The 12,213-nt window shown below is 47.5% G+C and overlaps 1 protein-coding gene across 9 annotated transcripts in view; it reads right to left on the bottom strand.

Moving 5' to 3' along the window:
- The window catches only part of STAT3 (signal transducer and activator of transcription 3), a gene marked incomplete at its 3' end in the record, with an annotated part of 41,758 nt that extends 38,982 nt beyond the window's left edge, over nucleotides 1-2,776 (bottom strand). For 2 of the 9 annotated variants that reach the window (XM_083582828.1, XM_083582829.1), the window contains exon 1: nucleotides 2,600-2,776. The other 7 variants (XM_083582832.1, XM_083582837.1, XM_083582833.1 and 4 more) reach the window with 6 other exon arrangements.
- Nucleotides 2,777-12,213: the final 9,437 nt, after the last annotated feature.

The following is a 12,213-nucleotide window of genomic DNA, read 5'->3' as shown; positions in this document are numbered from 1 at the left end:
ATGCCTAAACCAGGGACAGTGGCCCTCCAGGGTCTGTTGGACTACAACTCCCATCAGCCCCAGCTAGCATGGTCAATGGTCCAGGATGATGATAGAGCTTGGAGCCAACCGACTTCTTAAAGGCTACAGGTTCCCCAGCCCTTGTTAAGAAAGCAAGCACCTTGCCGTAGGCAGGAGAAAGTGATCCTTGCTTACCCTGCTCCCTCAATTAAATAGCCATTGTAATGTCTATACAAGGAATCCCTGGGCCAGATAAACTACAGTGGTACCTCAGGTTACATACACTTCAGGTTACATACACTTCAGGTTACAGACTCCACTAACCCAGAAATAGTGCTTCAGGTTAAGAACTTTGCTTCAGGATGAGAACAGAAATTGTGCTCCGGCGGTGCGGCGGCAGCAGGAGGCCCCATTAGCTAAAGTGGTGCTTCAGGTTAAGAACAGTTTCAGGTTAAGTACGGACCTCCGGAACGAATTAAGTACTTAACCCGAGGTACCACAGTAATGGGAAAAAACCTGCCTATGCAACCCACAGTCAAAAGAGCAAGCTCCTTCTTCTGCCACTTCCCTAGCCATGCAAGAACCCCCCTGAGAGATCTGAATGATCTGGTGAAGGAGCACATTCTTAAATTATTGCTAGAAGCTTCTTAAGGACAATTTGGGAATTTTCAAGTTCCAGCAGGATTCCCAGGCAACCTTGGAAGCAGCCAAGTACCTCCTATCCCCATCGAAACCTGGCAATGCAATCCAGAGCAAAAGCTGAAGTACCTCGAAAGTAGCAAAGGCCTTCCTTCTGAAACAGAAAGGTAAACATCGACCGAGGTTTCAATGCCTCATCGCCAGATCGTAACCCTTGGACTGGCCAGCTTTGTAGCAGAGCTGTTTTTGCACCATAACGCAACCTCCCCCACACTTGGCCTATTGAGACACTTGTGCAAACAGAAGCTTCCTGTCAGCCTTTTTTTAAAGTTTAGTGGAGGTTTTTTTTGCTACACAACAGCGCCCAATTTAGCAGGCAACAGAATAAGTCAGTGAGAAGCGGGGGGTCAACCTCGCAAAACATCACTTCACTACGAAACCAGGTCAGAATCTCCCACAGCCGTTTGGGAGGCTGGCTCCAGTTCTGCTTTGTTTTTAAATCTAATTTTTATGAAGACTCACGTTCAGGGACACTGTGTTTGTATAGCCAGATAAAGAAGTGATGCCGGGGTGGGGTGAGAGAAGAGAGAGATAAAAATGGGGATTTCCCAATTGATAACTTCCAGCAACAGGGATACCACCTCCACAAAAATGAGGCATGTGGATGTCAAGCCAGGCCCCAACCCTTCCTTGTTGAATGATAGGAAGAACCAAGAACAATGCACCTTATCAGCTAGCTCTGCATAGGTGACAGCTGCCATACTGCCCTAGACCCCCATCTTCACTATACTGTACTTTTAAAGCAGTATCACAGCACTTTATTTTACTTATTTCATAAAATAAATACACGGCTTGATTAAAAAAAAAACAAAACCTCAAAGCAGATTTTTAAAAAGCCTTAAACCATCCTCCGTTTCCCCCCCCCCCAAAGCATCCTGGGAACTGTAGTTTATAAGTGTGCTGAGAGTTGTCATGAGACACCCCTCCCCCCTCACATACACATTCAGCTCACAATCTCAGAGAGGTTTAACAAACAATCCTTCTTCCCAGGAAATTCCCGGAATTGACGCTCAACTCTCCTCACAACTTTTAAGCCTCTTAAGTCCTCTTCCACTTTCCAGGATGCTTGGGCGGGGGGGGGGGGGGCATGTCTGTTTAAAGCGGTACAAAACCGCTTTAAATTCATAGTGCAGATGGGACCCTCGCTTTCAGCAGCCGTTTTCCTTGTAGTTGAGGGAACAGCATGGGGTTTCCAACCCGCCTGCAACAGCCCTACAATTATTCCCTTTTCCGCGTCTCTCCAGACGCTCCCCGCCATTAGGGGAGGGCCCGCAAAGTGTACCTAATACATACTTCAGGGGCAATAACCTATATCAGGGGCGCGCGCAGACCCCTCACACTTTTTGGAGGGAGCACGGAGAGCAAACATCTCCCTCCTCCGCCGACAGACCCAACACCTTGAGTTAATCCGAAGTCCAGGAAACCGAACGCGCATTAACACACACACACGCACACCCCCTCCAAAAAGATTGTATACATGACGGCAGACTTCCCGGATCCTTCAAGAGGCAACATTAGCTCCCATGACCCACCACCTCCTTCCAAGGCTCATAGCTGGCAGGATAAAGCAGACCTTCACCAGCACCCACCTCTTCCCCGCACCCAAGATGAGCCACTTCTCAGCCTCTTCCTCTCCACAACTTGCTTTTTCCTAGCCGCTCGCCGACCCCATCCTGACTAAAGAATTCCTGCCCACTTGGCCCTTGATTCCCCAGGGGAAGCAGTTGTTCCTCGGAGCAGCCCCCTGCCCCCAGCTGTCACCCATCAAGTGGCGGATGGAGAGGGGCACTCTGCACATGCTTAGAGGTAGCCTCTACCTGAGCCGCGGCTGAGCCCTCCCGCCCCAAAGCAAGGCTCCGGCACGCCCGGCGGCCCCCGCCCCCGGTGCCTCCCGGCCTACCTTGCAGACCGCCCGGCGCCCCTTGCCCACCGCTGGGACCGATCCGGCCTCTTCCCGTCGCCGCGCTCTTAGCCCTGCCCCAGCTGCTGGCTGAGAGCCTGACCCCGCCCCCTCCCACTCGCCCGCGCGCCCCGACTTGCCGACATTCTCCGCCGCCGACCAATCGCCGGCGAGCTCCGCGGGTCCATTCGCCGAGAGGCGCCTCTGGTAGCCAATCAGCGCGGGCCTCGGCTTTCATTATTCATCCGGCTGTTCCACGCCTGGCTTCCTCCTCCCGCTGCTCTGCTGGAAACCCAGCTGAGTTCCGGGCAGCGCGTGACGTCGCCGCCGCCGCTGTTGTCTTTCTCCTGAGCTGGAGGGAGGCTTCGCTTCAGCCCCAGTGGGCGGGGGAAGGAGCTCTCAGCGGGGATGCTGCAGGGCTGCTTGTAGGGTGGGGGGGTTGGTGGGTCACCTCCCCCTAGTGGGCTCAGCCCTCTCCCCTGCCCTGCTCAGCAAAGAGAAGTCGAGCCCGCCTTTCCTCTCCCAGTGCTGACAGAGTCTTGACAGGAGGAAGCCACAGCAGCTGCTGTCTCTGCCTACTCCTGCCAGGAAGCACTGGGCGAGTGCCTAGTTGCAAGGAGCCTCCATCAGCTGGTCGTTTGGCCCAGACTCTCCCCTACCTCTTTGCTTGCCTTCTCTCTTGTTGGAGCAGTAGGTATTGGGGCGGGGGAGAGATACGAGTTACTGGGACCCAGCCCCTCCACTGTGTGTGGCACGCAGAAGGAAATGGCAAGTGAGCAAGAAGGAGGAGGAGGCTGGTATTTGCATGAGTAGCTGCCACAGCTGGTTCTACCATTGGACAGAGTGAGGCCTTAGGCGGCAGATCCTGGGAGGCAGGAAGTGGCGGTGAGGTGGTGAGAGGACACAGCTGTGGTGTTCTCTGCGCCCTTCCTTATATATTTATTTTTATTTCATAAATTTTATATACCCCTTGGTTGTAGGAAAAAACAAAGTGGCTTACAAAAAAAGATAAAACAACAAAACCATCACTAAAAACTTTTACTGCTATAATTTACGCCATACACAAAATTAAAACCATAATAGACCGAAAACAAATTAAAACCCATATAAACTTTCCAAACATCTGAGTAAGGCTTGCCTAAATAATAATGTCTTCAGCAGGCACCAGAAAGAATACAGTGAATGCATCTGTCAGGAGTAGTCAGTGTGTTGTCCTCTAGATGTTGTTGCACTCCGACTACCATCTTTCCTTAATATTAGCCATACTGGTTGGGGTTGATGGGAGTTGTAGTTCCACATCATCTGGAGGATACCATATTGGCCAACCGTGCTGCCCACAGGTGCAGTGGAAGGCTCTGTCCTGTCTGCAGTGCTCATTGGGCTGTTAAGGGGAAATTTTTATTCCCCTCCTAGGTTTTTCCCCCCAGCCCATTGCCACCTCCAGGTGTCGGTCTAACACCTTATAGCTTTTCCTGAGTCAAATAGGACAGAGAGATGGAGCTCGGTGTAATCTGCATATTGAATATCATTCCTGGAAACCAATCAGGTAAGTCGTCCGGGCTCCTGAAAAGCCTGCAGCATGGAGGTTTGGTGTCAGTCCAATAGGACATTGTTCCATAGAGATGAGGCAGGCCACCAAAAGGACTTCTCATGGCTACCCTCATTACTGATTTATGTAGTGGACATACCAGGAGAGCCTCTGAAGCAGATCTTAAGGTGTGGGCTGGTTGGTATAGGTGTGGGTGGTCCAGGAAATAGCTCTGGTCCAAGCTGGTTAGGACTTTAAAAGTCAAAACCAGCAATTTGAACTGGGCCCGGTAACGTGTTGTTGTTGTTGTTTTGTTTTTTGTTATATAACGATAATCATCACCCTTTGACTTTCATGGGAAAATGAGTGTCTAGCTTCTGACCTGAGCTACCTTGCCCTTTGAGTCTGACTCTGTATGAGTTGCAGATGGTATGGCACAAAGCAGAAAGTCCCAAACCTCCTTTAGGTATGTTAGTGGTTGGCATTAGCCAGTCCTTCCAAGGTGCTGTGTAATCTCTGCAGCTGACCCTGGGAAGGGATGGGTGCTGTTAGTGCACAGGTGGTGCGTACACCAGAAGGAAAAACATGTTTGGTCTGGATCAGGGGTCAGCAACCTTTTTCAGCCATGGGCCGTTCCACCGTCCCTCAGACCATGTGGGACTATATTTTGAAGAAAAAAAAATGAACAAATTCCTATGTCCCACAAATAACCTAGAGATGCATTTTAAATAAAAGGACGCATTCTACTCATGTAAAAACACGCTGACCCGGACCATCCGTGGGCCGGATTGAGAAGGTGATTGGGCTGCATCCGGCCCACGGGCCTTAGGTTGCCTACCCCTGGTCTGGATTAATGAGTTCTTCATTGCGTAACAGAGGATGTTGGAAAGCTCACTTGTTCACCTCTGTCCCTGTTGTGCCAATTTCCTCTTTTTTTGTGTGTTTCTCTGTTTTGTGAAACTCGTTTTATTGATTGGCTTACAAACCAACAATTTCTGAAACCTGTTTTTGTTACATGTACTGAAGTCTTTTCATACATGACACAAAAACAACAAAGGAAACCGAATTCTTGTTATTAAAATAATTTATATACTGTGGGAAATTGCAGTCAAACATATCTATGCATACATACTAGTTGGTGCATGAAGGGTTTAAAACCACAGAGTTCTTAGACTCAGCTAGGTCATGCCCCTTACCTCCATGAGGAAGAAAGTGAAGCTGCTTCTCTTTCTGTTCCTCACCTCTCTGTGCCATGTAATCAACCAGGACTAATGTTTGAAACTATATGCTGTATTTTGCACCCAAAAGTAATCTGCCTGTGTTCTTTTTGCTGCTGCATGAAATAACACATGAATTGGACCTTTGGATTTAGTAAGTTAAGCATTTAAAACTTACTGAACTGTATGTGGTCTGTTCATTGCTACAGGGGTAGAGAGAGGGGGCAGGCGTTTTAAAGTACACTAAATGGGATATGCAAAAAGGTTTATCAACCTACTAGCAATACTGCTGTTTAACTCTGAGATTGTTTTTAATTCTGTTGGGGGCTCTCTCCTGCTGGAGGGGTGTGCAAAGCCCTATGTTTGGAATTTAGGTACCCAGCTGATTATTTTGTTAATTACTCACACACAGGTCAGGTCAAATTTCCTCCTACATAAACCGCCTTTCATCTTGAGAAGTGTCAATGCATTTCCCAAGCAGAAAAAGCCAGCAGCAAAATAACAAGCTGTCAATCATAGTAAAACAGTAAGATCAAAGTAGAAAAACATCCCTAATTAAAATATATCATAAACAAGTCTGTTAAAATCACAGACCAGGAAATCAGAGGAAAGCTTACCTCAACAGGCATGTTTTAAAGAGCCAGCAGAATGCCAATACTTATGAAGCCTCTTGTAGTTCACCATGGTACCACCAGTGAAAATAACTGCCTCCATGTTACCTCAATGATCAGGCTGTGACAAAACTAACTGGGTTAACTGCCAGCCTAGCCTTCTCCCTGACATGCTACGGATCAATGTGCAGGATTATTATTATTTGTATATAAGAATCCACAGGCCCGGGTTTAGCAGCCCACTGAGAGATAAACCAGTGAGCTGCTGGGAAATCCAGGAATAAAAGTTTTAGTTTGAAAAAGTTTTGGAGAGAAGTGAGAATTGGATTAAGACATGATGCTGAGGGATGGAGCAATTAACGCATTCTACTGTGCTGCTTCCCTGCTCTAAATCTCCCACAAACTACCGGCAACTGCACAGGTACCTATATGATTTCCAGCATTGGACAGGTATCCAAGGTGGGGTAGGAGGCTCTTTAAGATCAGGAAAACAGCATGGTGGAAAGGGCTGGGTACTGCTGCCCCAACTGGATTATTCGATTCAGTTCTCTCATGTACACACAAACGCACGCACACCACACAATTGCTTTGTGTTTTGACAAAAAAAAAATTTTTTTTTAACGGTGCAAAATTTGATCACTCGTTTTCCAGTATCCTGTACAGTTTGGCTGTGACAGTTGGTCAAAATAGTTCACAGCTGGTCCCAACAACCAGATCATATGTGCACTCTAGCTTCATACAAATCCAGGATTGTGATGCAAGTCTTCCAATGGGGGCTGCATGATGACAGCCTTACATTTCTAGCTGATAGATAGATAGATGATAGGAAAGAATAAATGCGTTCATCATTCTGGCACCTTCATGCTGCAAAGTGGCACTTTTTTGAAGTGCTGCAACTCCTGCAGCTGTTAGGGACACAGTGACTCTGTTGCATGGGTGGGTGGGGCACAATCCTATAGGTAGCAGCAGACCCTGGAAGAAATAATTCTACAGCCGTGAAGTGCACTGGCTAAGCTAGTTTTTTCTTGGTGGGCTGCTCAGCTGGGTTATGCAATTTAAGACCTGATTAATATGAAGTGAGTGTAGACATGTTAACCAGAGTAGAGTCCGAGGGATCGTCCACACTGGAGTTTACTGTGTATTGGCAGCTGTTTGCATTTCCATTTAATTTGCATTGTCTAAATGACATTACCATCAAGCAACACCCATCTGAATGCAGACCCCTGTCAATTCTAATCCAATAAGTTGGGGGAGATGGGGCTCCAAACCTCTCTACTCAGGGTTGCATACAATTTGTTTTGTTTTTTAGGTAGTGATGGATAAAGTACCACTTTCTGCTACTCTGCTTTCTACACCCACTGCTTCATCAGTGTGTTCATTTCTTATCCTGCTTTCCTTTGACCCTCAGATTTGCATGAAACCAGAAAACTGCACAAGCAAATTTACAGTTGGCTGACTGCGCTTTTGCACACTTCTTAGGTGAAGATTTTGTGTGTGTTTTTTTTAATTTAAAAAGGTATCTGCGTGCATGCCCTGTTGGTACAGTCAGTGCCGGATTTACGTATAAGCTAAACAAGCCATAGCTTAGGGCCCCACTCTCTTGGGGCCCCCCAAAAAAATTAAAGGAAAAAAAAAACCTGGATGTACATTTCCAAAATATTAGATAAAAAACAAAATAAATCCTATATATACCGCAACAGTGCTTGTGCTGTGTAGGCTCCTATGATGCAAGTACAGTAATGGGCCCCGGTGCTAGCCTGCTCCCTAAAATATCACTGGTTTGCTCATTTCTATATATAGGGTGCCTGCATGGACTGGTTGCATGGCAACATGTGCAAATGGCTTTAGATACCTATTAGGTCCATAAATTACCATATAACATATATTCAACACAAAAAACAGCGACAATTTGTTGTTGACAAAGGACAGCTGGACATATAAAGGGCCCCATTTCATTCAGTAGCTTTGGGCCTCATTAAACCTAAATCCGGCCCTGGGTACAGTACTTAACTGGCATAACAGAGTTAATAAATTAGAAGGCAGGGGCACACACAAAAGGGGATGGGTACTGAAGCTGCTTCGCATATGCCAAATCAAATAGCTGCAGGCATGGACTATTCCAGTCTAAATGTGAATGTGGGGAAAGTGGATTAACAGCTGAATGTGGACCAGCCAGACTGTGAAATGTTTTGATAGAGACAAGGCAAGGATTCTCAGTTGGACATGGCTGCTGTATCATTTTTGGGGAGCTTGCAGCGGTAATCGTATGAACCCACGGCCAGCAGTGATCTTTTCGAAAACCTTAGCAAGCCACTCATTGAGGAATGCTTTTATGCAACTATGCTTTAAGTTCATGCCTATGGCATTTCTGAATGGCAGGTAGAATTGAATTCCAGGAGACTCACAGTTGTGGGCAGCCAATATGTCTTATTATCATTTATGGATCCCTTTGTGGTCAAAATGGCTCCATCTGCACACAAGGGGGAGGTATCAGCAGGTTCACAGAAAAGCCAAGATTTGCAGAACTATCCCCACAACAAACAAACAAAACAACTGGGGACAAAACCCCTAAAAAGGAGGGGGACCCAAAACAGACCAATGAAGACTGAGCATGCTCTATAGCCAGAGAATACCACCTTGCTTTTTTGGGCGGGGGAGGGGGATGGAATGTAGTTTCCTGGGAAAGAGCATGACTAGCTGACTGGCTGGCAGAAATTTGGATCAGGCTCACTCTGCCCTGCAACATCTCTTCCCAGCTGCACTTAATGAGCCACCCCAAGAAGGATTCCGGTCAGACCTTGTTAGTGGTTTCAGAGGCTTTACAGACTTGGGTAAGATCTGGTGCTCCTGGGTTTGGCTTAGATATGTAAACGATATGACAGCAATGTTAGGTGTTGTGGCTGGGGATTGTGGGAGGAAAGCAAGTGTGTATGGTCTGTTGCAACACCTTGTTGTGGTACCCACTTATTTTGAGCAAACCATTTTGTGAAATGTCTTTATTTATTTCTTAACATGCCTTTTGTGGTAATCTGAAATCTTTTCGGAGTTACCCACATATACTGTGATGTCACTGGGCGATGATGACCTTTGCTTTCAAGTCAATAAATGCCGCAGTGACAGTTGAAACTTGTGGTTATTGTGCTTTGGCTTTGATCTTAGAAAAGGTCTTCTGCTGTGGTCTGTCTTGCCCTTTTGTCTTCTCCCCTGCGAATCCCACGCAAATGCTTATCTATGCAGACGGCTATATTCAACTAATTTTCACTGAAAGCAGACCCACTTAAATTAATGGACTTGTTAGTCGTGGACATGTTTCATTGACTCTACTCTGAGTAAAAGCTGGTTGTATACCACCCAGAAGATTTTCCTTTCCTTTCCCTTTCTCTCTTTTCCAGTGAGGACTTGCTTGTAGTTATCTGTCCTTTCCAGCTGCCAAAGATCAGTGGAGTCTCTTGTGGTACTTCTGACTCAGCCTTGATATGGGTGGGTAAATCAGCCCAGTCCCTTACCATTTCCCATCATGTTCAGTAACATCAAAGGAAACTCCAGGATAAGGACACCCCTTTCTTTCTTTCTTTTTTGAAGGAAGTGAAATGCACAAAGTCAGAAGAATGGGAAATCCATATTTACAGATGGAAGCGAGCAGCTGTGGAATTTTGGCATTATCGTTTTGTCCTTATTCATTGCTCAACGGAGGATTCCATTCTGGAGTTCCAAAGTAATGTATCAATTACCCACCCACTCATTCTGTCACCATCATCTGTGTTCCACGTCATGGGGGCCACTTAACAGAGCGAGGAGGGGCCAACTCTGGAAAAGCTGCTTCACCTTTTCCCAGCAAGTCCCAACAGATGATGATGTGCTGTGGGATCAGTGATGGCTTCGCCAAGAACCTCCTGTTGAATGTTGCATCCAGCGGGGAATTAGTCGCTGGCTACTTCCCAGGACTGGCCCACCCAGGAGGTTTGATGAGGCAATCGTCTTGGGCGGTAGGCTGGGGACAGCTGGGAGGGGCAGCAGATCCAGGCCCTGGGGAGCATGCCACCCACCTCCTCCTGTGCTTGGTTCCCACCTCTTCCTTTACCTGTTCCCCCCATCCGGCCTCTTAATTTTTCTTCTCCTGCCAGGGCTTCTGTAAGCAGCCTCCATTCAGCAACTGTGGGGCTGTGGGCAGAGGAGGGCACAGCGTGCAATTGTTTTTGTTTTGTCTCAAGTGACAAAACATCCTGGGCCGGCCCTGCTACTTCCAGAGATTCAGCTAGGTCTAAGCCAAGGCCAGCTGTTTGGGAGTGATGGGAGGGGTGAGTTTAAGGCTGCACCACTGGCACATATAAAGGCACAACTAGGCAGAACAGCAGGAGATCCATAATCTGATATGCAATTTTTAAATGCTGGTTCCCCACCCCTCAAATTGTGGTGCTAATGGATGAGTAGTTTAACCTTTTCCCCTCTGCCATTCTCCCGATTGGAATTGCCGCACCCCAAGGTACTATTTGCTTCACAGGTCAAAGCACTGGTCCCGTACCTTATCACCTCGAAAGGGTGTACATAACCCCCCGGTTGTTGAAGGAGGCAGTTGTGCAACTCTTTCTGAACAAACCAGTGGGATGTTTCAAATTTGCCTGGTTTTAAACCCGACCTCTTCTGCGCAAAGCGTATCCAGTGCCAGTCCTACTCAAAGTAGACCCATTGGAATGAATGGCCCTAAGTTGGTCGTGCTCATTCATTTCAGCGGGTCTACTCTGAGTAGGATTAGCACTGGATGCTCCCCAATGGGATCAAATGGGTAGGCAAAGATTCCCCAGGAGGGGAAGAATGGTGCTGATGACATCCAGCTAGGCTTCTTTTCTATCGAGTTTGTGAGCAGAGGCCTTAATCTTCCGCTAATGTCTGGGGGCTCTAAGAAACTAGATGGCTGACAAACATGGACTGTATCAGTGTTCCAGCAATGGCAGTGCCCTTCTGATTTTTTGTTTTTTTTAATGCTCCTACCTGAAGGGGAGCTGCTGCCACCTGGAGGGGAAAACGGAAGTCACACTTTCAGATCCTGACTAAGGAACTACTTGGGTGGAAATAGTTCTGAGTGGTGTCTCCTGGTTTGTCTTGTGGAGTGACAAACAACACTATTTTAAAAGGGGCATACTTAAAAGTGATGCTTTTTGTTTGAAAGAAAAGCAGCCAATCTGCAGTTGGTGGTGGTGTAAAAAGAGGTGCTCAGTTCGAAAGCACACCAGTGCAAGTAGACAAATAGGCACCACTGTGCTGGGAAGGTAAATGGCTTTTCTGTGTTCTCTGGCACTCATTACGGTGTCCCATTGCGCCAGAAGCAGTTTAGTCCTGCTGTCACGACCCGGAAAGCTGTCTGTGGACAAATGCCAGCTCCCTTAGTCTGAAGCAAGATGAGTGCCAACACCCCATAGTTGCCTTTGACTGGACTTAACCGTCCAGGGATCCTTTACTTTACTAGGTGGCACGGGGACTGAGCCCAGTGAATTCAATTGTCTCCATCATGCCACGGAGTGAGAGAGGGTAAGTGAGCATGCAGAGGCTGCTCCTTTTGCCTGCTCCCTCTTCATAACCCTGCTGTGCCACCCAAAGAGAATGTGCACAAACAGGTAAAGCGTTGCAATCACAGGCAGTGGGGTGGTAGCAACCAACCTTGGTGCCATCATGCTGAGGCAGGAACAACTGCTTTCTCCTCTTACCTATCCTCCTTCGAGTGGCATAACAGGAGGTGTTAGGCTTGCAGCGGTGAATTTCCATCATTGCTTCACCCAGGAGAATGCAGGTGAGCAAGTGAGAGAACAATGTGGCTGCTCCATCTGCAACCAGCTATCTATGCTGCACTGCCCAGGGCAAGGTTAGCGAACGTGGTGCCCTCCAGGTGTTGCTGGACTACAGCTCTCATCCAGCACCGATAGGTGTCCATTGGGACCGGTAGGGCAGAAGGCAGAGATAACAGGAAGTAGAGTCAGAGCCAGCTAATTCTAGTTTTGCCTCCATTCTCCTCCCAACCAAGTCCTAAAGAGGAACGAGGAGGAAGCTGGAAAGCAGTGCCACCCTCTGTGTCTTCTTACCTAGAAGGCCTCTTCCCCCTATCCAGCCTCTCCTCAGGACACAGAAAGGGAGGAGAGGTTGCGATTTAGCCTGCCTCTCTTCCCTAGAAACAGCTTCCAACTGGCTGCATTCCTTTCAAAATAAAAAAATGGCACTGTTAAGAACACTTGACCCCCACCCCCCAATTCACATGCTAAATACAGG

This window comes from Podarcis filfolensis (assembly GCF_964270895.1).
Source record: "Podarcis filfolensis genome assembly, chromosome: 13".
In the NCBI taxonomy this organism is placed as follows: domain Eukaryota; kingdom Metazoa; phylum Chordata; class Lepidosauria; order Squamata; family Lacertidae; genus Podarcis; species Podarcis filfolensis.
The sequence above is the reverse complement of the archived record's forward strand: the minus strand, read 5'-3'. Positions and strand labels throughout refer to the sequence as shown.